This window comes from Marmota flaviventris, chromosome 5, assembly GCF_047511675.1.
Source record: "Marmota flaviventris isolate mMarFla1 chromosome 5, mMarFla1.hap1, whole genome shotgun sequence".
Taxonomy (NCBI): Eukaryota; Metazoa; Chordata; class Mammalia; order Rodentia; family Sciuridae; genus Marmota; species Marmota flaviventris.
Window position 1 is genome coordinate 94,387,802 of NC_092502.1, and position 23,687 is coordinate 94,411,488.

At 34.0% G+C, this 23,687-nt stretch overlaps 1 protein-coding gene across 11 annotated transcripts in view; it reads left to right on the top strand.

The window, feature by feature from the left end:
- Nucleotides 1-723: 723 nt before the first annotated feature.
- The window catches only part of Mef2c (myocyte enhancer factor 2C), a 144,468-nt gene continuing 121,504 nt past the window's right edge, over nucleotides 724-23,687 (top strand). For 3 of the 11 annotated variants that reach the window (XM_027927964.2, XM_071612428.1, XM_027927965.2), the window contains exon 1: nucleotides 735-1,185. The gene's annotated coding sequence lies outside the window, so the exon portion shown is untranslated. Of the gene's footprint in view, nucleotides 1,186-23,687 lie in introns of all 11 variants that reach the window. The other 8 variants (XM_027927971.2, XM_071612429.1, XM_027927968.2 and 5 more) reach the window with 6 other exon arrangements.

Genomic DNA, 23,687 nt, shown 5'->3' on the forward strand with positions numbered 1-23,687 from the left:
TCTCCGAACGTCCTATGCAGCCGCTCCGGGAGAGAAGCAGGGAGCCGCCGCTCACCGTGTTGTCTTCATTTCGTGCAATAAAGAATTGTCATTAGGTTTGCGTATGGCATGTGCCATTACCCCACCGTAAAACTAAAATTAGCAAAATGTCAGGAATGGAAAGATTGATTCACCAAGATGCAATTATCATTTAAAAGTGCTTGATTGAGGTACTGATGTTCAGTGATTTATTCTGCATACCATATACATAATTAAAGTAGTGTAGTGGAGTAATTTATCAATCTAGTTGAGACTGGAGGGGTGAGGAGGGAGCTGCTGTATGTTTGTTTTATTAAAATGCTCCGAGGTCTAGTCCCGCCCCCCTTTTGCAAGAGTGAAACTGATGATTTCTCCAGCTCGCGAGGAGAGAGTCAACGGTTTGGGATTGTGGGGGAGAGAGAAATGGGAGAGGAAAAAGCAGCGCGAAGCAAAGGCAAGAACAAAATAAAATAAAGGGGGGAAAAGGAAAGAAAACGGCACTTTCAGCGGACGTGCTGCTAAGAACCCCCAATCCTGTGTGCTCGGTTTACCCTGCCACCCCCGCCTCCCCTTCCAGTATCCTTCCATTTCCCTCCACACCCCCGCCTCCCCCCCCCCCCCCCGCCTTTTTACGCGATGTTTCAAAGGCTGTGAGCTGCTCTCCTTTTCCCATTCGTCTTCTGTCACTTCCTTCCTGGACGCAGTTTTCTGGTCGAGTCCGGTTACTTTTAATCCGACCGGCAGCGGAGAGCCACTTTCTCCTCCTCCTCCTCCTCCTCTTCCTCCACCTTCCTCCTCCTCCTCCTCCTCCTCCTCCTCCTCTTCCGAGCGGCCTTGGCGCGCGCGAATGCGCGACCCCGCGCGCGCCTCCCCCCGACGCGCGCTCCCTTCGCGCGCGCACACACGCACACATCGTCTCCAGCTCTCTGCCTCTCTCTGCTCGCAGTCACAGACACTTGAGCACACGCGTACACCCAGACATCTTCGGGCTGCTATTGGATTGACTTTGAAGGTTCTGTGTGGGTCGCCGTGACTGCATGTTTGAATCAGGTGGAGAAGCACTTCAAGGCTGGACGAAGTAAAGATTATTGTTATTTTCTCTCTCTTTCTCTCTCTCTTAAGAAAGGAAAATATCCCAAGGACTAATCTGATCGGGTCTTCCTTCATGTAAGTACCTCTGACATTTCTTGAAAAAATAGAAATAGCCTGGGTATTGTCTCTGAATTCGGCGTCAATATATTCCATGGCTCGGGGTCTATCCCTGTGCCTTTTTTGAAGGCTGAAGTTGAGACTGGTTGTGTATTATTTTCGTTAGATTCCATGATTTCCTTGTGTGCTGCTAAAAGTAACTTTTTAGATAGTCGTATCCGTTCGCCATCAGTTATTGAAATCATTCCTGACTCGTTCCTGTCACACCAATATGTTTAAAGTTTCATGAAGTTTGTTCACGTCATTAGCATGTTTGATATGGTGGAGAGTGTGGAGCCTGAAGGATTTTAATATTTCACAGAATGTTCTGTGACCTTGAAGTACATGCCTTAAGATTTAGCAGTTAGTTCACTGTGGAAAGATGTTCCCATGAGTCCCCCCAAAGACTCTGATTTGCCCTAGGTTATGCTTCTGAGCCACTAATTCTTGGGATTAGTTTAAGCTTCAGCATGGCTGTCTTACTGTCAGAGTCTACCTTTGTGCATATCCTTCCCTCACTAAAGTGCTGGCTTGGTGGAGGGCTTCTTAATTGGTGTGGACAAAAAGTAATACCCTGGTCAAAGTAGTCTACACATTTCAAAATTTATGTTTAGATTTCAGCATCTACATTGCGTTTAAATGTATTAAATTAAATTCAAATACATAGATATTTAAAAACAAACAAGGTTAAGTCACTTCAGTTGCCTTCTGTCTGGACTTTGGATGAAAGTTACTAAACTCAGTGATAAAGTTGGGCACAAAGGAAGCCTATATAGACATGGCACATTACTATATTATTACATATTATGCAAGTATTTAGATTAAGTGTTAATATTATTTCCTACCAAGAACATGGCTATTAATTCTTACAGGAAATTTTATATCTGAATCATTTCTGTCTACTGTAGGTCCAGTTCTTTGGAAAAAGCCTTTTTTCTTCACATTTTAGGAATGGATGTCTTTTTTATAAAATACCTTATATGTAAATGCTGAGAGTATAATAAGTAGAATTAGGCTTTCTGCCAGTTCTTTAACCAGTCCTCAGTGGAGAATTGCTTTGACACAAAGTGCATTTTACTATTGTGAATATGATACTAACTCTAATAGTATCTGTCTTATGAAATGCTTACTGACTGCGTGCGTTTTCTAACTGCTATAGAAGAAACTCCAGTCACCTCATTATGCCAATCCAAAAAAAAAAAGTGACCAGACGCTTTTTTCACTGGCACCTTGCAATGGAATTGTGGTTGCAGAGTAAAGATGCTTATGTGGACTATAATAACTCCAATGCCTAGAGACTTGGTAGGACATGGAAATGTGACCACCTGTAAACCCCATTTAACCTTGTATCACATACCAATTTTAGCTTTAAATAGATCAACAATCTCTAATTTGAAACTAAAACACCTAATATAATTTCTAAAATAATGTCAGTTTTGATAAGTAAAATAAGATGTCCCTATCTAACATCCCATCTCAAGAGGGGCAAAAATAATCTTTTAAATCAATGAGTGTATTTTTTCCGTATTTGTAGGAAAATACATGTATTAGCCTACTAACTCAATTCTAAAACTTTTCATCAAAACACATTTTAAATACAACATTTGTTTAACATTTAGTTTCCAGTCAGGTTAGAGAGACAATAGTTGGTGGTTATCTTTACTGAAGTTTTACTAAAATTCATAAAAATCTATTTTTATTAATTTAATTTACACAGCTTTGGAATATTTGTCATATTTTTCAGACTTCTTTCTAAAGAATTATACTTCATTCATTAATTATGCTGTTTACATCCTGAAAGCTATGCATGAGGAATATATTGAAAGATAATATTAAGGTGGAACTTTTATAAAACACTAATTTTGTTGATTATAGATTTAAAAACAAATGAATATATGATAAGTTAGTTTTATATATTTCCTGAGTTAGTCATATTTAAGTGAAATCACAACATTAACTTTTCAGGATAGAAACACATTAACACTAAATAACTACATAAAACTTAAATCACAAGGACTTTTTGCACCTTGCTTCTATTCTTTGTAAGCAGGTTTAGTTTGCAAATTTTGGGGGTAATGATTTAGCCCAGTAGAGAAAGGGACTCTTTAATGATTCAAGATTGAATCCTGAAAAAGCATTATATTCTGTGTTTTTCAGGTATCTATTAATTTTTTCTCTTGGCCCTCACTTTACTGAATCAATAAGTTGCATAATACAACTCTATCTTTCTAAGAAATTATTTATGTATTTGAATTTCTTTTATAAACAACTGCACTGATTAATTCCTTGATATGTGTTAACCTTATCTTTTAAAACTTTGTTCTATTTATTATAGTGTTTTTTGTGGTTTTATTTCCCAACTCTATGTGCAGTATATTTTGAGTCTATGCAATCTCAGAAAGTGACCAAAATGGGGAAACATCCATGCAGCAGTACTTGTGCTACACAACAACAAAGAAATACTTATCAAACCAGAGAACCATGGTTTTTTGAATATGATTCAAAGCAACACGGAAGAATTTAATATTCAATTTAGGGTCACTATGTGGAATGTAAAGAGATTATTAATGAAGTTCTACTTGTTTTTCAAAAGTATATCTTCTAAGAAAATGCCTCCCAAACTAATATCTAAAGCTTATAAAAATGTGCATATTCATTTTACGCACATATGGTAATGGTCTGGGCACAATGAAAGGCTTTTATCACTGATGTTCAGCTGCTAAGCTCTGTGTGGAAGGACAGGTGATTATGATCCCCATCTTCAGCACTGTACCTTAATCTCATGGGCTCATGGGCTTGTGGACTGTCCTGCACTCACTAAAGCTTGACTGTTGCACCGAGATCTGTCACCTTTAGGAAATCAAACCAGATTACAGAGGCAATTCACAAAACCAGGAGCAACAACAAAGTCTGTGTACCTTACAAAAGGTAGATTACACAGTTCATGTGTTATTTTGATAGGTCAAAGATAAAAGCTGATTGTTGAAGAATGGCAAAATACTCCAATTTCAAATGATTGCTAGATAAGTATACTGCGACCCTGTTGCTTCATCATTATGAAGAGCCATTCAAGCCGTAGAAAACTCAGTTTTCAAATGATAGGCTTTCAATAGTACAGTCAAAGAAAACATCCTTTTTATTCATTGCTTAAATTTTAAGTTCTATCACTTTTCATGAACAGACTTAGAGTTGTCTGTTACATGAAGTGGTTATTATGAGACTGAAATTCATTAAACATTTTTGGAGGAGGTGTTGAAAAAAAACAGAATTTGCCAGTAATAAAACACACTTATGGTATTGAGAAATTGAGGAGAAAATGCATAATTGTCAATATCCATTATATTTTCTGTTACCAAAATACATCAAAATGTGTAAATACATAACTATGAATTCATGCATCTGAAATATACCTAGATAAGTGTTTATTGATCAAGTTACATATATACATATGAATATACATATATATTTCATGAATGTCATATGAAGATCTTTCTTCACAACAAAATATGATGTTTTGAGGGTTTATTGCAAAAAATAAATTTTTGGTTTACATATTAACATTTTGAAAACCCAAACTTCTCACACATCCAACTCTTCAGTAATTTTTTGCTTCTTCTAAAATTGAAGTCCTTTTTTACCCAACTGATGCCTCCTAGTGTTTCACACAATAAAACACTAATGAGTCACCCATAAATGTAAACATTGCATTTTCATTGCCTACATCTTCTGTGATACATAAAATTAATATTTATGTGTTTAATTTTCTGTGCATTATTATAACAAGATAGGAAATTTTAGTGAATGAGATGTTTCATCTGTTTGGATTTGTGGCACACGCAGGTTTTCTTTGACCATAACAATATCTTACTAAGTTTTAATAAGTTTATTGCCTTTGGTTCCAATTTATATATTCCCTGTTTATATTCACTCTTATTCTAGTGAAAAATATAGACAAAATAGAAGAGCTTCCATTTTGTAGGCCCTGCAAATACATAGCTGAGTTGATCCTGCAATGCCCGATGAACAAATTGCAAAGGATCCAACCATTTCATTTAAACACTAAACTGTCTTAAAAGAGATACATTTTTTTGTCTACTCTTCGTAGTTACATTTGAAAATTTCTAATTTAAAGTTGAAAAAGAGGGTTTAGAAAAATCAAAAAGAAAGATAAATTTCTACAAATATGGAGTACATCACTTCATTAGAAAATAAGAACAGAAAGAAAAACTTGATGAGAGTATACAGTTCTACATAATGGAAGGAAGGCTTATTAGAAGATAATTTCTCATGACTTAAACAATTGCATTAATGAGATAGGAGTAAGTGGACACCAACTTTAGTGTGCGTTTTCTGCCCTGTACCTGTGATATTCTTGCACCTCTGTAATTTCAGACAGCTCTCTAATTATACTTAGGAAGATGATTACTTTAGTTTCCAAATATTTTTTTCTTTAACATGTTTATTAAAGAGATGGGCCATTCCTCTAATGGATCTTAAATTCAAAGGATGCACTCCAAAACTTGTAACATTCTTGGGCCTCTTCCTGAGTTGTCATACAACACACATGTGCACAAAAGCATTCATGACTTTCTTCCATTAACACTTAACAAATGTTCTAAGCATCCAAGCACAGATGCTAGACTGAAGTTAGACCATTGCTACTACTTACGTATGTGTCATTTAGTTATCCTGATTAAAAATGCATAGTATATTAACAATACTTGAACATCACTTAAAATTTTCTAATTTAGCCAATAATATAGTGCTATTACAATTCTATGCTTGTTGGACACATTTCAAAGAATGTAAGGGGGTGTGTTCCTTTCGTTCAAGGAAGCAAACATGTAGAAAGGGGTGGGCCTTTCCCACAAGAGCCACATTTCTTCCCTTAGAGAGTTGAAGCAAATATGCAGTACGTAAGAGAATAGCAGCATGAGAAAGAAAATAATTTGTAATGATCTATTATAGTTAGTGAGAAAAGGAAACCATCAGGTTTTTTTTTTTTATTTTTTTAGCAGCGCTTACTGGTAACTTATCTCACACTGAACGTTGAGAAATATTCATGAAAGTTTTGTACTTTTAATGTTTTTTCATGTTCATGTATAAAATAACTATAAAGTGCTGTTGAATAATTGTGATTTAGCTCACAATAGGATTTAGTAGTAACTTTCATTTTTACAGATAATATTGAGACATAAAGAAATAAAAAATAAATAATGCTGTAAAACTCTATTCCCAGCCTCTCTTTTAAGATATGTAGGTAGCATATCTGTGCAAGAAAAATGATTTTAAAATATTTTATGACAAAGAATACCATTTTAAACAAAAACATTGTGGAAAAGATGACCCAATAATACCAATTTCCTTGGTATTATTCTCACTGGTATTATTCTCACTGCAAAAAGAAATGCATATTCCTATTAAGTATGGAAATTGATGTACATGTTATATAAGTCTATTGTTTAGTTTCATTTGATAATATGAGTAACATTAATTTGTCATCACTATAATGTATTTGCTATACATCGTCATTCCATTGCCCAAGTTAAATCTCTGTATTTATTTTTGAGACATAACCAGTGTAAACAAAGTTCAAAGTACATATGAAGAGAATCTTTTGAGTGCATTATAAAGAAAATTGGTGACATTACAAGCAATAAAGACAGTAAACCTATTACAGGCAGATTGCTGCAGGAATCATTACTCTTTAATAATGTAGACATTATAGAGACTTTATTAATTCTTAATGCTGCAAATTTGAAATGAATGGAGCAATGTTGTTCATCCTGCAAGTGGTTGCGATTCATGTAGAATGACAGTGCAAGTCTTTGAGCAATGATTTAAATAAAGTACCTTAAACTTCTTTTTAGAGACTGGAGGAACTGATCTGTGAGGCAGTCCCTGGTGAGAACCTGCTTTTTTTCCGAATAGCATCCTGAGCATGGTCTGGTTTTCCTCTTATATCTTGTTGTCATAGATAAGATGCACATAAAGAATTCATATAAATTATTCTCAGATATTATGAATGTCTAGCATTTTGGATTCTAAAAGTGGTGGATATGGTCCTTTGATAGAATGTAAAGTATTTTTTTAAATAGCCCAAAACTACCCTTGTATTTTTTTTCACACATCCGTGATTTTTTTCAGCTAGTTAAATTGATAGCAAGAGAATGTACCCCTTCCCTGAACCCTAATGATAGGCAGCTTCATCTTATATATGCTTATTTGAAAAATTAGAAAATAGATTCACTAATAAAAATAAGTTAGAGCAGATAAGGAAATTTGCCTACTACTTAATAGAGTAAGCATGACTTATTTATTTTATCTTATTGTATCTTCTAATTTAATTGGTGACCCTATATAAGGTATACAACAAAGTCTTATGGAAAGCTGCTATTATTGCTTAATGTCACATCAGGGATTGGGATTTCTTTTAAAGTAATTTTGAAGATGTGATTATTTAGCAGAAATATTCACTGGAGCATTTTATTTTTAGAAATCATGGTCACACAAGGAAGCCTTTATAGGACCGACTACCTAATTGCAGTCAAAGATCTCTTTAATGAATGAACACACACAGAGAAGAACACATATTTTAAGAATATAATGGCCCTATATTTTTAAAATTTTTGCCACACTTTTTATATCGGAACAGAACATATGTGTCTAAGCAGATGTTTTAAGTTATATCCTTCATGTAGGTGAGTCTGTAAATGTACCATTTAACTTAAATGGCTTTGTGGGAAGGTAGTTTGAGGAGTTTAAAAAGGGAAAAAAAAAAAGGCAAAAAAACCTCCAGTTACTATAGTTCCAGCTCTTTCTTTTTTAAAAACAGTAATTAAACTCAGGATAAAGAAAGAAAAATAAACTCTTTTAATTCTTTGTAACATCCACAGTTTCTGAGGTAGAACAGTTGGTGTATTTTTATTCCTGAATATGCAGGGCAGGTACTGGAAGCAGAGCTACAAAAGGAAAACTTTCTGGCTGCAGACCAGATACGGTGCCACATCATAAACTTCCCCTCTTCTGTCTCGTAGTGATTTCAGCCCTAAGTAATGTCCTTTCTTCCCCTTGCGTAGGCTAAGGAGCAGAGGGCCTTTTTCCTGGGCTCTAGAATTGGGAAAGGAAAAGAGGAATTTTTCCCTTTTTGAACTTGAAAATTCTGCCTCTTAAATCACTAAGATATTAATCGCAAAGTGGATTCAGTATGTTTTATTTTATGTATCCCCTATAGCAATTTAGAATGCAAAAAACAATAGGTATGAGATAGAAAATGATACTTCCTCCCAACCCCCACCTCTAGAACACCGCAGGCCCAATTAAATATTTGTAATTTCTGGTTTTGCAATAATAAAAATAATAATAGTTTCTTTTCAACAAAGCCCCTGTGCATTATATTTCTGATATATTAGGTCATTTTGTGATGCAGATTAACATTGTATGCTTATTTATTTATTTAACTTTTCTTGGGTAATAGGAATGTTCCACTACACTTTAGTGCTGCAGTAATCTTGATTGATAAACATTCACACTTAAATGGCCATTAGGTAAAAATACAGAGTACAAAGAGAAAATGCAGACTATAGTGTTCAGATATGATCTATGCTTTTCATTTGGAAGATTCAGTGTAAGTAATACAAAAACCTAATATCAGGCAAAATTAACTTCTAAATATCTGCATTAATGTTTCTTGCTTTTGGAACAGTAGCCTGAAAACTTACACTTCTTGAAATACAGAGGGGGAAAAATGTGTAAAAGTAGCTTTTAATTGCCAGATACATTTTCAACTTTTACCAATGTGATTTTTTAAAAATCTTATTAAAAATAATTTGTAGGTACCATGGTTCCTTTCCATCAGTAGCAGAAGTCTGATTTGTATGAGTTGCAGTCTCATATTATTGCAAGCACACCTTTTTAAAACTAGCCTTCTCCATTGAAAATGTATTAAATGGGAGCCTTCAGTAGAAAGTGTTACTATGAAATAAATATTTGTTCCAATTTTATTTTTAAGCTAAATTATTGATTTAACAGTGTATGACTAAGATATAAATGTTCTAATGTACTAAACCAATTATTAATTGCCTCTGTAAAATTTGCTAGATCAAACCAACAGTTAAGTATAATTGAAATTTATTTTTATTGAAAACAGATAAGGAAGATAATTTCAATACTGTTTAAATATCAAGGAACTATTTTTCTGTAGATGCAAATGTTTACCAATAAAATCTTAAATTAATACCACAGATCTTTAAAAATGTAAAAGACAGATTATAAAAAAGTAATCACAAGGTCATATTCTTACTGTAGGTGTTAGGGGCAAATGCCTATAGCTAGCACCTTCTCAAAGACCATTAGCAAGTGAGAAAAAAGTGAATTTTTTGCATATATTAATATACATAAGTCAATAATTTTTGACAGTTATTGCCTTGAAAATTAGACATTGTATTTTAAAATTCAGATGAAACCTTTAAAAATATATATATACTTTAATTTACAATATGGTATGAAATTTATCTATTTTTTTGTATTCTTTGGAATAGTTTTAATCACCAGCCTTTGATAAACATTGTCAGACCTGTTATCAGGTTATCAACTGTTGAAAATGTATCCTGGATAGAAATTTTTAAATAAAAACTAAACTACCTTGATGATTATTATTAAACCAGACCTGATTAAAACATGACTTTTTCAGGGGTTTACCTACTAAGTAATTCCCCGGTTGAGAATTTTAGAAATTTTAAACTATGTTAACAAGTTACAATTATTTCTATAAGGTTCTTAATGTCCATCCATATTTGGGCAAACTTATTAAGCTATTGATTTCTGAGTAAAGGTTTATGTGATCTAAAAAATTACTCCATAAAAGGTAAACATTTCTTTTGTAACCATTAATATTAATATGCTACAAAGGAATAAATGCAGACCTAATTCCATCTGGATCATCTTTTTTAACTAAATGAAGGTTAACAAACTTGACTACTTGAAAAAGAACATATCTGTTCATTCACTTCTAGTATTTATTGAAAGCCTCCTGAGAGTTTGTATAGGTTAGAGATTAAGGGAATAATTTCTGCTATGTTTTTCTTTTCTTTCATGTTTGAATTTTTCTCCCCTTACATAAACCAAAAAAACAAAAAAAAATCCACAATGACATTAGTAGATTTCCAAAGGGGTCCATGTAGTTACTTAGTACCCATTGCTTGTTTCCCGATGGCCCTTTGGTCAAAATGAATCGGCATTGCCCCTCCGGTGGACTGTTGGATCTCACTTGAGTTAGAGCGAGTACTGTGATTTTTCCCCCTTCTATCATTTTATAGCTCAAAAAAAATCAAAGAATTCTTGACTTCACTTTATTTTTTTTTTCAATTTTTATTGTTTTTGGATTCTCTGCTGTCTGAACTCTTTTCTTGTTTCAGAGTGCATGTATTTGGTTTTGCAAAAACAGCTGCAATTTTAACTTGTTTTGACTGCACATGTGAGATCACAGAATTGTTTCAGGTGTTATCTTCTTATCTCCTCATTCTTGAGAGATTGATGTGGTTCATCACAGCCAATACCGTGTCATGAAAGAAAGCTGAGCACCGATCTTGAAAAAGCAAGGTCTATTGGATGGATAGTTGCTTTGTAAGGAACTGTGGACATCTTTAGAATCAGTAGATGTTATAGCCTCAGCAAAACTATAGAGCATCATGAGCGCTCAGGAGGTAGTACAGTTATTGGACAAGTGGAACGAAATTGTGGCTTTTGCGATGCTTTATGAAGCACTGGGTCAAAGCTCCAAGGTGTGTGTGTGTGTGTGTGTGTGTGTGTGTGTACACACACGGCAGGAGAGAACACATAGACATGAAAGACACAAAGCATGAGAAGATGAGGAGGAATGCAAGAGAAAGAGAATCATTTAAACAAACAGTACTTGAAGACCGTATTGCCACACTTAACTTCAGCTTTTTGATTATACACATGTGCTATTAGACAAATGTGCCCCTAAACAATAGAGGGTAGTGATTAAGAGCAACTGCCAAAACGCAGTTCAAAAGCCAGCTTACTATCTAATGTTTGGTGGTTTTAGGCATGTTATTTAGCCGCCGCAAAGCCTCAGTTCCAGCATCTGTAAAATGGGGATAAGATAGCATCCACTTAGGGAATTTTTAAAGATAAAATACATTCAGAAGCATAATGAAAACACATAGTAAGTTTTCAGTAATTATTTGAGTATTATAATGCCATACTATATTTAATTATTTTTCTTTCTGCTAATGATGATCACTTAGAAATGTCTATTGGGATAATTATTTTGAACTTTTTTTTTTCATTAATACTTTCAGATTATTAAAATTGGGTCATTTTCAGGGCAAGTATCTAATTCTGATTCTTTGCTAGGTCAATTCTAATGACTGTTGAGTACAGTATACTTGTTTCTCCAAGAAAATCAAACGCTTTCATAGATCAGATGTTATTAAATATTATTTTTAGAATTAGATATGGAACCAAAGAAACAAAATATTTTCATCCATGAGTTTTAAAAGTCATCTGTTGAAAATTCTGAATTCCAGATAGGTTATTGCTTAATAATAATAGTTTTAATAAAAGTTCAGTTTGGAGGAAGAGTCATTAGATATTTGTGAAAACAGTCTCCAAACAATACTCTAGGATGGGGCTGGTGTTGTGGCTTAGCAGTCGAGCACTTGCCTTGGATGTTTGAGGCACTGGATTCAATCCTCAGCACCAAGTAAAAATAAATAAACAAAATAAAGACACTGTATCCATCTACAACTAAAAAAAAAATTTTAAAAAATAATACTCTAGGATTGTTTTTATTAGTATTACCCACTTCTGACAGATACTTTAGTGTTCCTTTTTTATTTTTCTTATTGCAAAATTTCAGCTTGGTATGGAGATAGAATTAATTTATGAAGAATGAGTGTCATTTTACTCATCCTTTTCAAGCGCTCTTGCATAATAGGTATTCCATAGAATTTGTCGAATAAATAAGTGAGTTGTGTTTACCCAAAAAGATAAATGCATTTTATTTGAATAATTAAAAAAATAAATAAGTGTCACTCCTACTCTCTTTTTTATGTCCAGATTTGAGGGATTGTTCATTATCTACAAGATGTATTTTGAATATTTTCATCCATGTGAGAAGAAATGTATAGAAAATGCAGAATTTTACCTAAGAAGTATAGCTTTTGATAACACAAACACACTTAGGTAAAATGTGGATGAAATGGGAATATTTCTGTTGTCAGAAACTGTTTACCACTCTTTTGTTCAGTTTTTATATCCACTTAATTTCTCAAAAAAAATCATATTTTTCATGACAGGTAATGTTGAGGAGGCCTGCCTCGTTTATACGGCCTGGGGAGTTGTGACTGCTTCAGATTGTTCTCATGCTTTTGAATAATGCCCCTCTGGTGTGCACCTTGTATTTCAGCTTTCTTTTCTAACCCTGTTTTAATGCCTGGATAAAGAGTGCTCAGCGCAAGGAATACTTGCAGAGTGGACTTCCCTGTGGTAAAACAGCATGGACAGCTCCCAACACTGCAATCAAGGATGTCTCTAAAAGCTTTAATTTAAAAATAATAATAATAATAATAAGTCCGCATGAAGATGATGGAGCCCTCTAAGGCACACGGGCTTAGAGAATTATTCCCATCTGCAACCCCCTCCCCCTACTTAGTAGCCCTTTCCAGGGTTATGATTACTGGAAAATGGCTGTTAATCACCAGATTTTTTTTTTTTGACTGCAGCTGCTTCAGTCAGACTACTAATCTATTAAACAACTTCATCTCTAGTTTAAAATTTGCATTGTATACTGTATAGAATAAATTTTCATTGTAATCAGAGCATCCAAGAGAACTTCCTGATATGATTTATAGAAACACATTTATTTTTTTATGTATGGACCTCTCTACTGCTATTGAGCCAACTGTTTAAACAATACTGTGGTTGATCAGCATAAAATACCATTGCACTATTGAGTGCAGGCACCATTTACAAAAGTTACATTTGCAGAATATTTGAATTGTGGCATCTTGGGTACTTGGCAGTGTAATACCCACATAATTCAAAAACTTAACCCAGATATTTAAAATTTGACTTGAACCTGAAAGGGTTTTAAAAGTTTAGTGTTCGTATACCAGACTGTGGTAGAGTGGTTTGGCTTCTTTTTCTACCCTAATGCTTATTACATTTGCCATAATTTGAAGAAATAATCCAAAACCGGAGTCAATATTTAATGCTGAAAGAGGACAAAACAGCCTTAATTTACAAAAGATCCCTTTAAAACACATTCTTATATGTAAAATTGACAGGCTACAAGAGGTGGTTGGATGTTGTTCATCATGTTGGAAAGAATGTTTCAATTAAAGTTGAGCACTTTCTCTTCCAGGTCTTTTTTTTCTCCATTTTTTATTTGCTGTGCCAAGGTATCCATGTGCGTTTTTCCACTGTCATCTGGCTCATTCCCAGCAGATGCACACAATCTGTTCTGCTGTCACTAACAGGGTTCGGTTTATGAAAAGAATGTGTCAGAACATGCCACTATAGTCACTTTTACAGGTTTTTTTTTAAAGAGTAACTGAGAATATATGCATTGCCCTAGTTTCATTGTACTCAGCCTCGAAGAGATTTCTAAGAAACTTTTATAATATTCGTAAACGAAAAGCTTTCTTCCAAAGGTTTTTGACCAAATGTTTACTTTTCATTCAAAATAAAAATTTAAAAGTCCACAAATGTCTTTCATCGTGGAACATGTTATAGTTAAATTCAATAGTATATTCTTATAGGAATGTTTAAGAGAAATCAAATATTTTTTGATAAATCATCAAATTTCCAATTATGAAATTTACTGCAGAATTAATTGTCTATCTTGATGTCAAAATTAAACCTACTTTATTACTTAAATCGAGGTTTTGTTTAAAAAATTTATGATGTAATATTTAGAGTATGGTCATAAATATCAATCATTTGACCTGATAGATAATATGATTTTCCTCAAGTCTTCGATAACATTAAGTCAAACTAAAAGTAGCTAAACTATCATACATTCTTATCCTCTATAGACACTTGATAAACTGTACTTTCACAAAGCATTGTGACATTTTTCTTTTGTATGTGTTCACACTTTTAAAAGCATAATAGGTAAATATAGATTTGTTTATTATATTTTTGTTCATTAAGATTTCTCTAGTCCCATCATAATAAAAATTTCAGATTTATGTTGTGTTCTTCATAGACAGTAATTTTTTTGTTTTTATCTAAATTTTTTAAAACTTGAGTAATGGAAGTTGCATTCATTCCCAAATTAATGAACTCAATAATTTAGTAGAATTTTAAGTAGGTACACAAACCACATATGTATCCACATGCAGATAGTTACTGGACACATTTATATTTTATGTTCAGTTCATGGTGTTTAAACACCTCTCAGAATTAAAGGCTTTAAAGGGTACTTAGATGCTAATTTTAGGTTTTTAAAATGATTTTTTACTTAGATTACTCAAAATAAAATTTAGGAAAATCAAACTTTCTTTACTCAAAGTTAGAATTCGCATGAGTAAAAAATGCAGATTAAGAAAATATATTAGGGAGTGATAACATACAAATTAAACATTAATATAATACATATTTATTTAGGAAAATTAGTTTTAGTTTTCTGTACAAAAAAATTCATGAAGTATATTTGAGGCATAATGTGTGACAAATTTTTCTGATTATGAAACTGATAGTTTCACATACAACTCAAGTGATATAAATAGGACTTTTTCAAAGACTACTCTGCATAGTGTAGCAAGAAAATAATCTACAGCTGCAATTCATTGGCACAGTTGTCACACCATATAGATTAATTGCTACATTATCTGTCCAGAGATGAAACACATGATTGTTAATATTGTTTCCTTAATTCTTAAAGAAAAAGAAATCCTTATTCATTATACTTGAAATATTTTAATGCATATGTCTATCTTAACTTGCTTTTATCATGTTCTTGATTAAAGGAACGTGGCACATAGACTCAGGATAAGTCTTAAAAGATATTATGAAGCCCACTTTTTCTTTCTGACGTTTAATAATAAATTTATTGATTTTTTTATGTTTTTATGTAACTTTACTTTTAAACTATTAATAAGCACTTGAATTGCTTAGTTTTTGCAGATCCCAAATGTTTGTTCTTGGCATAAAAGGCCAAGAGACACAGGTAAACTAATAAGACATTCGGACCAAATCCTATGGGATGTCACAGTCTCCTTTTCCCTTAACTATTAGTGCTGGTGCTGAAATAGAACTGTAATGTGTTCCAAGAGGATGGACTGACCCTTGCCATCTCCTGCCAGTATTGAGGAATGGGTCACGTGGACATGGAGAATCACTAGACTCTTCAATTGTGGTACACTTTATACATAAGATCATTTCAAGTGAAAACTCCTTGGGCAAACTTAGTTATACCTGTTCTAAATTACTAATCTCTGAAGTATATCACTCAAAACTGTAAATGTAATCTTCAATTTCATTAAGACCATAAAAGCTTATTCCTTTTAGTAAGATTCATAGAACTTGAATATTGACAAATACGCTTTACCTTGTGAAACACTTATAGATACCAGGTCTTTTAAAAAAGTACACTCTTTTATTTAATGATACCTTATAGAGAAAATTCAGGTTTATCTTCTACCTTTATTTTTTAATTAAAAAATTTTTTTTCTTGTTCTCTAAGAGATGAACTTTGGAGCCATTTTGTCTCAAAAATACTTTCTGGGAATTAATAAGTTGCCTTGATTTCCAACATAGTGGAGACCTGGGGACCAGCGTTCTTTATGGTTAGGAGGTGATGCTCCTCTTTGCTTTGCTTAGTCATGGGTCTCTTTGGAGCAAAGATAGATTCTTTCTGTGAAGTTTTCCCTAAAATATGTATTATTCATAGACTAAGAAACCCATCAAAGACTTCTCTGCATGCATAATGATAGGTTGGACTGCAGTGACCAGAAGGCTCTCCACTCCGCTTTCTTTAGAGAATTTAAAGACAGTTGTCTTCTTTTTCCATCTGCACCGACATATGTTGACCAGTTGGTTTTTGGTTCTTGCTGGCTTGGTGGTTGGAAGTAGGACTGATCTTCTATAAATATAATTGATACTTTCAACTATGACTTAGGAATTCCACTTTTACTTTCCTCCATTGTCACTACTCCAGATATCTCCAGTAATTCTGGTAACTTTTATGATATATGTAAAAAGCTTCTTTTATTCATTTGAAAGTGCTGTTAAGTATAATTACTCTTAGGTAGTCAAAAATCACAGCAAACATTTTTGAGAACTTAACCGTACACTTCACAATGTTGTAAGGGCTTAAAGCTTTATATGCATTAACTCATTTATTCATCAAAAGCTCCATTTTACAGATGAAAAAACTGAGGCAAAAATTAAAAGAATAACTTGTCTAAGGCCATGTACTCAGTGGCAACAGGAGAAGCTCAACCCAGATAGTCTTCATATTCCACTTTCTTACTCACTAAGCCCAAATCTCACACACGTTATCACATATAGAAGATAAGGGAAAGGAAAGAATCAACTACTGAATCTTAATTTTGCCCAGCTTCTAGGATAAAATTACTCAATAATCCCTGAATGACTTTTTAACTATGCTTATATAAATATATTTGTATGATTCTAAAGAAAAGCAAATTAACTCTTGGTCTATGATATGTTCTTTGTTGTTAATCTGGAGGGGAAAAATGTATTTTATCAACTCTTTGATAGATCTTTTTGCAAGCAATGTCTTATCACTATTTGTGAAAATTTATTTTTCTAGTTATAATATTAGCCTTGATTGAAATGCAAACATCTAGCTTTGTCTTCATTGTTTAGTGACCCCCACTTAGCTTCTCATTTCTTGAGCTGTTGTAATTTTTTAACCTTAACTTGCAAGAATCATAGTAATTTATATGGGTTTTATTTAAGAATGTGAGCTTTTTGACAGAGTCTATAAATGGATATTAAATGGATTTAGGAATTATTCAATTAATATAGTTAGTGCAGATGGAATTTGTAGATAATTTGAATTCAAGCACACCTTTCAACATTTTTTGTAGTTCCAAAAGAAAACAAAAAACCAAAATCTTAAAACCAGAGGTGGACATGAAATAGTGACAAGATAGAACATGTACATTTTATATGTTAAAACTAGGAAATATTTTATCAAGTTTGTTCACCAAATGCATGCTTTTTAAGTTTTTAACTGAATATTTCTGGGCTTAGTAAAAGACCTTTTAAAAAGGGAAAAGGATCATTTTTAAAATTTTCACTATGAGAAGCAATGTGAACTTTCTTTCCTCTAATAAACAATTTCCTTGTTTTTATCACAGAAGTATTACCATGCTCTTAACTAGAAATGAGGACAGAGAGGCTGGCATAGGTCAAATAGGACTCATATATTTCTGAATTACCAAATGTATAAACTTTGGACTTCAGAATTAATAGCTACCATATTTTTAATGTCATGGTTTCCTTGCCAAATTTCCACAGTTCATATTAGTAACTACATTTGGTTCCACTATGTTTCACTGTTGAAGCAAATGAAATGCTTGTTTGGATTACCATGCAAATACCAAAATAATATATGTTCTCTGTATTTAAAAATGCTTTATTAGAAATGTGATTTGAAGATTTGGATATTCAATGTGTTATTTGAAATTAATTGGCCACAGTGATAAATGGCCTCCATATACTTCATGGTGCTCACTTGCAAAGAAGTTTTGGTGTGCTTTGTGCAATATGAAGTGCCTCTGGTAGTGCTCAGCACTCCCTCTTCTCTTTCTAATGAAACCACTAAGACCATTTATGTCTACTTCCTAATGTGATTTTGACTACAGTTGTATGAATTCCCTTTCTTTGGAAACTTCCAACTCTTAAGAACTAAAGCACACACTTAAGACTCTATAAAACATTGAATTTATATTTAGTTCTCATTTGATTCTAAATATACAGGAAATAAATATTTACTATAAAGGCCTGAGTTACCCAAAACCTAAGGAGGAAGTTATAGATGTTGGTTAATTCTATAAAAGATAATTACATAAATTTATTAGGAATATTTCTGAAAGAGGATTGTGATGTGGCTAATATTGTATTTCAAAAACCTTTTCGAAAAATTTAATCACATAAGAACTAAAATCAACTAACAAACAGAGGCCATTCAAACACTGTGAGCAGTAATTGATCTTAGGTGTATGCTAAGTAACAAGGTCATAAGTATAAAACATGGGGTTTTCTTTGTAAAGTTAGTTCAGATCCTGTGTTCGCAGTCCTGGATAGGTCCCACCTCCAGATTCAGATTTAACTGGTCTACCATCTGGGCTTTGCGATTTCTCTCTTAATGTAAAGCCTTCAATGAAAATTAAGTTAAAAGGCTAAATGTGAATCTTGAACTTGAGCATGCATTCTGAAAGTGATAGAAATAGCCAGGCACAGTGGCACACAGTTGTAATCACAGCTGCTTAGAATTTTGAGGCAGGAGAACCAGAAGTTTGAGACCGGCCTGGGCAATTTAGTGAGACCCTATCTCAAAATAAAATAAAAAAGAACTGGGGATATAGCTCTGGGTTCAATTCAATCCCCAGCATCACAAAAAAGAAAAAGTTAGAGAAACAAACATAACTTGAAGACTACCTGTGACTCTGCCCTTATAATATCTATTACTAGTATTCAAGACTTCCCTTCAAATACAGACTGTAAACTTACTAATTCATCAGTCTAAGATTTAATAGGTCTTTAGTGTGGGAGGTTGCTAGCATTAGAGATGCAAGGGTGCTTTCCTGCCCCTGAGGAAATCCATCTAATAAAGGAGATGAATAGGCTATGTGCAGTCATACAGGTGATGTGATCAGTATACACTACAGGCATATTGAGAGTGAAGTGATGTAATCATCAACTTTTTCTGAGGATGACTGGCCAGGTCAGTCTTCAATGAGGACGGGACACCTAGAGGAATTTTAAATGATGAGCCAAATCCTGGCAGTGTTTTGGAACAAGGCATCTGGGGGGACAAGCGCACCTCCAAAAGCATAATAGGCCTGCCATATTCTCAGCTATGCTTTCCCATTTGGAGAAGCAGCCTAAGCCTTGCCTAGGTTCTGTTGGAATTGGGGGCTGCAATTGAAACTGTGAAGATGAACCCCAAAATAGGACAAGCTGAGCTAATCCCCTTTCCATTCTCTGGTATGCCACCCAAACCTCGCTGTTGTGGATTGCAAGGTAGCTCTGAGGACTAGCTCCTCCTGCACTCCCCCTCATGCCCTATTTCCTAGACACAGCTGAAAGGAAGGATGGCCTTAGCCAGGTCCTCCTCTGCAGTCCAGTATTTTGACAAAGGATATAGAACAAGTTGTGAATAAGAGAGAAGAGCACCAACAGGGAGATGCCCCAAGAATACTTTCTGTAACAGGGACTCAACTTTTATCTTCTACAAAAAGTATTAAAAGAAAAAAAACTTCAACTGGTATGTCTCCTTTTTTTTTTCTTTTTGTTCTAAAAAAACAAATAAATAGAAGTCCTCGAGGGGTGTCTTATCATTAGGAAAAAACCTTGTGTATTTTAAAGAACTCTGTTATAGGTACTCTAGTAGAAGAGAATAAGTTCATAATTCATAGCAAATCCTAATCTTATAAAGCACAGAGAATCTGAGAAACTGGACCTGCTTATTCCATGTTACCAAACAAGGATACAAAGTACACATACCACACACACACACACACACACACACACACACAAGTTAATTAGAGTGTGTGTGTGTGTACATATGTATGTGTTGGGAGACAGAAAAAGGAAGCCATAAAAAGGACATATAAGTTCTAATCCTACAAGTTACATCTTTAAATGTTTTATTATTTCACAGGAAGCATTACCTTAAAACAAATACATTCAGCTCTATGTGCCGGAGGTGAGGTGATGATAGTCTGATAGTCTCAGTTATGTAAGGGAACAAAATTCCAAGTCTGTACATAAAATTCCAGTCTGTTTCAGCTGCTAGACAATGTTGCCTCCACAAACCAGATTCTTAACGAAATAAGTGCATTTACATATTGGAAGGGAGAAGGGGAACTAGGTTGCACTGCTTGATAATATTATTTCCTAGTGATTAAAGTACAGAATTAGATCAGTTATGAAAAACAGAGAACTTTAATGTACTGGGCTGACTTTTTTGGAAGTCTTACAATGTAGTGAATATGATCTCAAATAGATAATACATTAACATCACATAAGCAATTAGAAAATTGTCACCTTCAATATATTAAGTGTATAGCATGAAATTCAATTAGTGTATTAGAGATTTATAGGGCAGTAAATATATATTTACAAGTCAGTAAATATATAATACAACGAGTTTTTTCATAATTAATATTGGAAACTGTCCAAAGATTTCTTCTGATCCAGGTGAAGACAATTGGTTTTTAAGCCCCCTAAACACCCAAGATTGGTTCTGTAGAAAAGGCAGTGCTTTCTGTGACCGTGTAACTTATGCATTTGTTGAGAATCAGTGAGGTTATCCTGACAGATTTTTCCTTTTGTCTCAGGCAGTAGCTGAAAAGCTCCTTCAGGTGAATCAAACTGTAAATGAACAGACTAATAAATTTCAAGGACATGTACCACCGAAGTAAGATGTTGCAACAAATATATCTGTATTGGTGTGTTATATTTTTAATTGAGTTAAATACAGTGAATTTCAGATCTTCCTACATATTTGAATTTAGTTTTTAAATAATGGTACCAGGAAACCGGCTTCTGTGATTCTGATATCATTGGTCTGTGAGAGGTCTGTCTGTCAGCCTTTGAAAAATAAACGTCCAAAGTAGTTCAAATGTATCATCTTGCTAAAAACATCTAAAATCTCTTAAGTTTTGAGATATCTTTGAACATTAAGGTGAAATAAATGTATTTCACTTAGAATTACTTACCTTCTAACTAGTGAAATAAGAATAAGTTGATTCCTTTACTTTATAACAGGAAAATTTTCTCTTCCAGAGATTATTACTATACCCAGTTTAAGAGACCAGCTGCATCATTCCAATTATTAAATTATTGACATTTTTAAAGATGAAGTAACAGGGGAAGTGATGAACTTTATAAATAGACTGCCTAAAATATTTGGCATGAGGGGTCAAGATGTAGGCGAAGTTGGAAAAAGACTTTAGTTTGGGTATTAGCCAAAGGCCAACAGTTGTTAAATTCCCTAAATTTCTTTAAGAAAGGGAAGAGTAAGAATCCATTTAAGAACATAATTTTTTTTCTCTAATGTATAGTCAGTGAAACCCAGAAGGGGATGGGGAGAATGTACCTTTTGAGCCAAAATTAGGTCATGCCAACCACAGCAAATTGGAAGCTCTACTTAAAATCTAGTCTTGCAGGATTGCTGTGGATCATCTTGTTGTCACGCATGTGGTGGGGCCAGTGCTTCCAGATCGTGGCTGCCCAACTTGGCTGAGCAGGCCTGCTCTGCCAACAAGTCTGATCACCCCAGCAGGACTGCAGTGGCTCACAGACATGACCTAAGGCTGTGTCTGAGAGGTATTCTCTGGAGGATGGCATATTTTAATGCAAAAAAAAAAAAAAAAAAAGACAGTTTCTAAAAACAAAAGAATGCATTTTGTTTTGTTTTATGATGCTAGTGCAGAGAAATGTTAAAGGAAACAGGGAATGGGCTACTCAGCCAAGTGACTAGCCATCCTCTTCTAAGGACAAAGGCCTAACTTATCTTTAAAAAGGAAAAAGAAAAGGAACCTATAAAGCAGTAGTATATTCATTTATTCATCTGTCCACATTTGAAGTGGCTCTATTGTTTTTTTCCAGCCACAGGAAAAGTAGAATAAAATTGAGAGGTACCTCATTCATTCCATTGGCACGTCCCATCATTATTAGAATGGCAAACCTACTATAAAATGCATGTGATTTCCATTATGTAAAAGAAACCATTGCATTGCACTTCTTTACTACCTGCAGAATGTAGTGTTTCACTGGTGTTTCTAGTCATTATTAAAATGTTGAATTGGCCATAAAAATGAAACTTATTTCCATTACATAAAGAAATTTATACTTTTTCCTACTTGCAAAAAATGATTTAATAAAATTGTAAGACCTGTAGGGTTTAAGGAACTATATCATTGACTGCTCTACGGAAATTTGCCAAGTTGTGTAAAGAAAATATCAATGTCTATTATAGCATCCTATGTATTCATTCTGTTCTCAAAAGACAAAAAAAGTATTTCTCGCTGTTGTTGATCTTTACTGAATTCACTCCCATGGGGAGGGGGATGTTTGAACTTGCTCCTAAAGGAGCAAATATGTTTGCAGCTGAAGGCCTGGTTTGTAGCCATTAGCTTGACTACAACATATCTGCAAAAAGAAGTTTTTCTTTTTGAGAGTAACTTCCCAGTGTTTATGACTAGTCATCAGTGTTGTTTCCAAATTATTGGTTTCTCATAGGATGAGGTAGCACTGGTTATATAATAGTCTGTCTGTTATTAACTGAACTGGGATATTATGCAGGAGAATGAAAAAAAAATAAATGCTTTCTTTCTGTTCTAGAACACTGCATTCTTAATTACTTAACACAGGAACTTTCTTGTGTTAAATGGCATTCTCCTTGGTTTTTCTTGCATTCTGGTTCTATATTCTTGATAACTAGGAAATAAAAAGCCCAATCTGTTCTATGTGTGGATTCTGGAAATACTTTACCCCAATTTATAATTAATTTGTTTCCCAAATATCTGTTTTAGAATTAATGTCTGGAATTTAGTTTTCATGGGAACCGTTTTTTTTCCCCAAATGATTGTTATCTCATGAGCCAACAAAACCCCACTGTATGCCCCAAATTAAAAACTTTAAAAATAGTAGAGAGCCACACAGGTGCTAATACAAATACTGAATCAAGTTGTTGAAGGTTTCCTTCATTGACGCTGTTAGCCAAAGTCCTCTGGCAAGACAGGTGGAATGATTGTGGAAATGAAACTATTTCTCAATTTTTGAAGTGTAATTTAGCATGTACGGGCCTTAGAATGGTTTGCACTGCTCCTTCAAAGTACAGATTTTTCATTAGCATGTTCCTGGGAAGAACTTGACACATGATATTTAGGTGATTAAAATATTTACTGGAGGTTGAGGACTACTGCTGAAAGCTTCAAGCATTCTTAGTTAATAGTTTCTTTAGAAATAGCTTTTTCTGTAGCTTAATGCAGATATATAATAAGCATCACTCTAAATGTTTATTAGTTATCTTTAGCTGACATGTGGAACATATGAAAAAGATATTTCCCCAAGGGATAGCTGAGCCAAAACCAAAGAGGAGAGAAGGGGATTGATAATGATGCGTGCATGTATGAGAACGCCTGAGAGGGATGGAAGTAAACTAGCATTAAGTCTCAGGCAGTTGGACTTCAAACTCCAAGCCTGTCAGCGGCACCCTGCTGCCTCGCCTATTCCCTAATTAACTC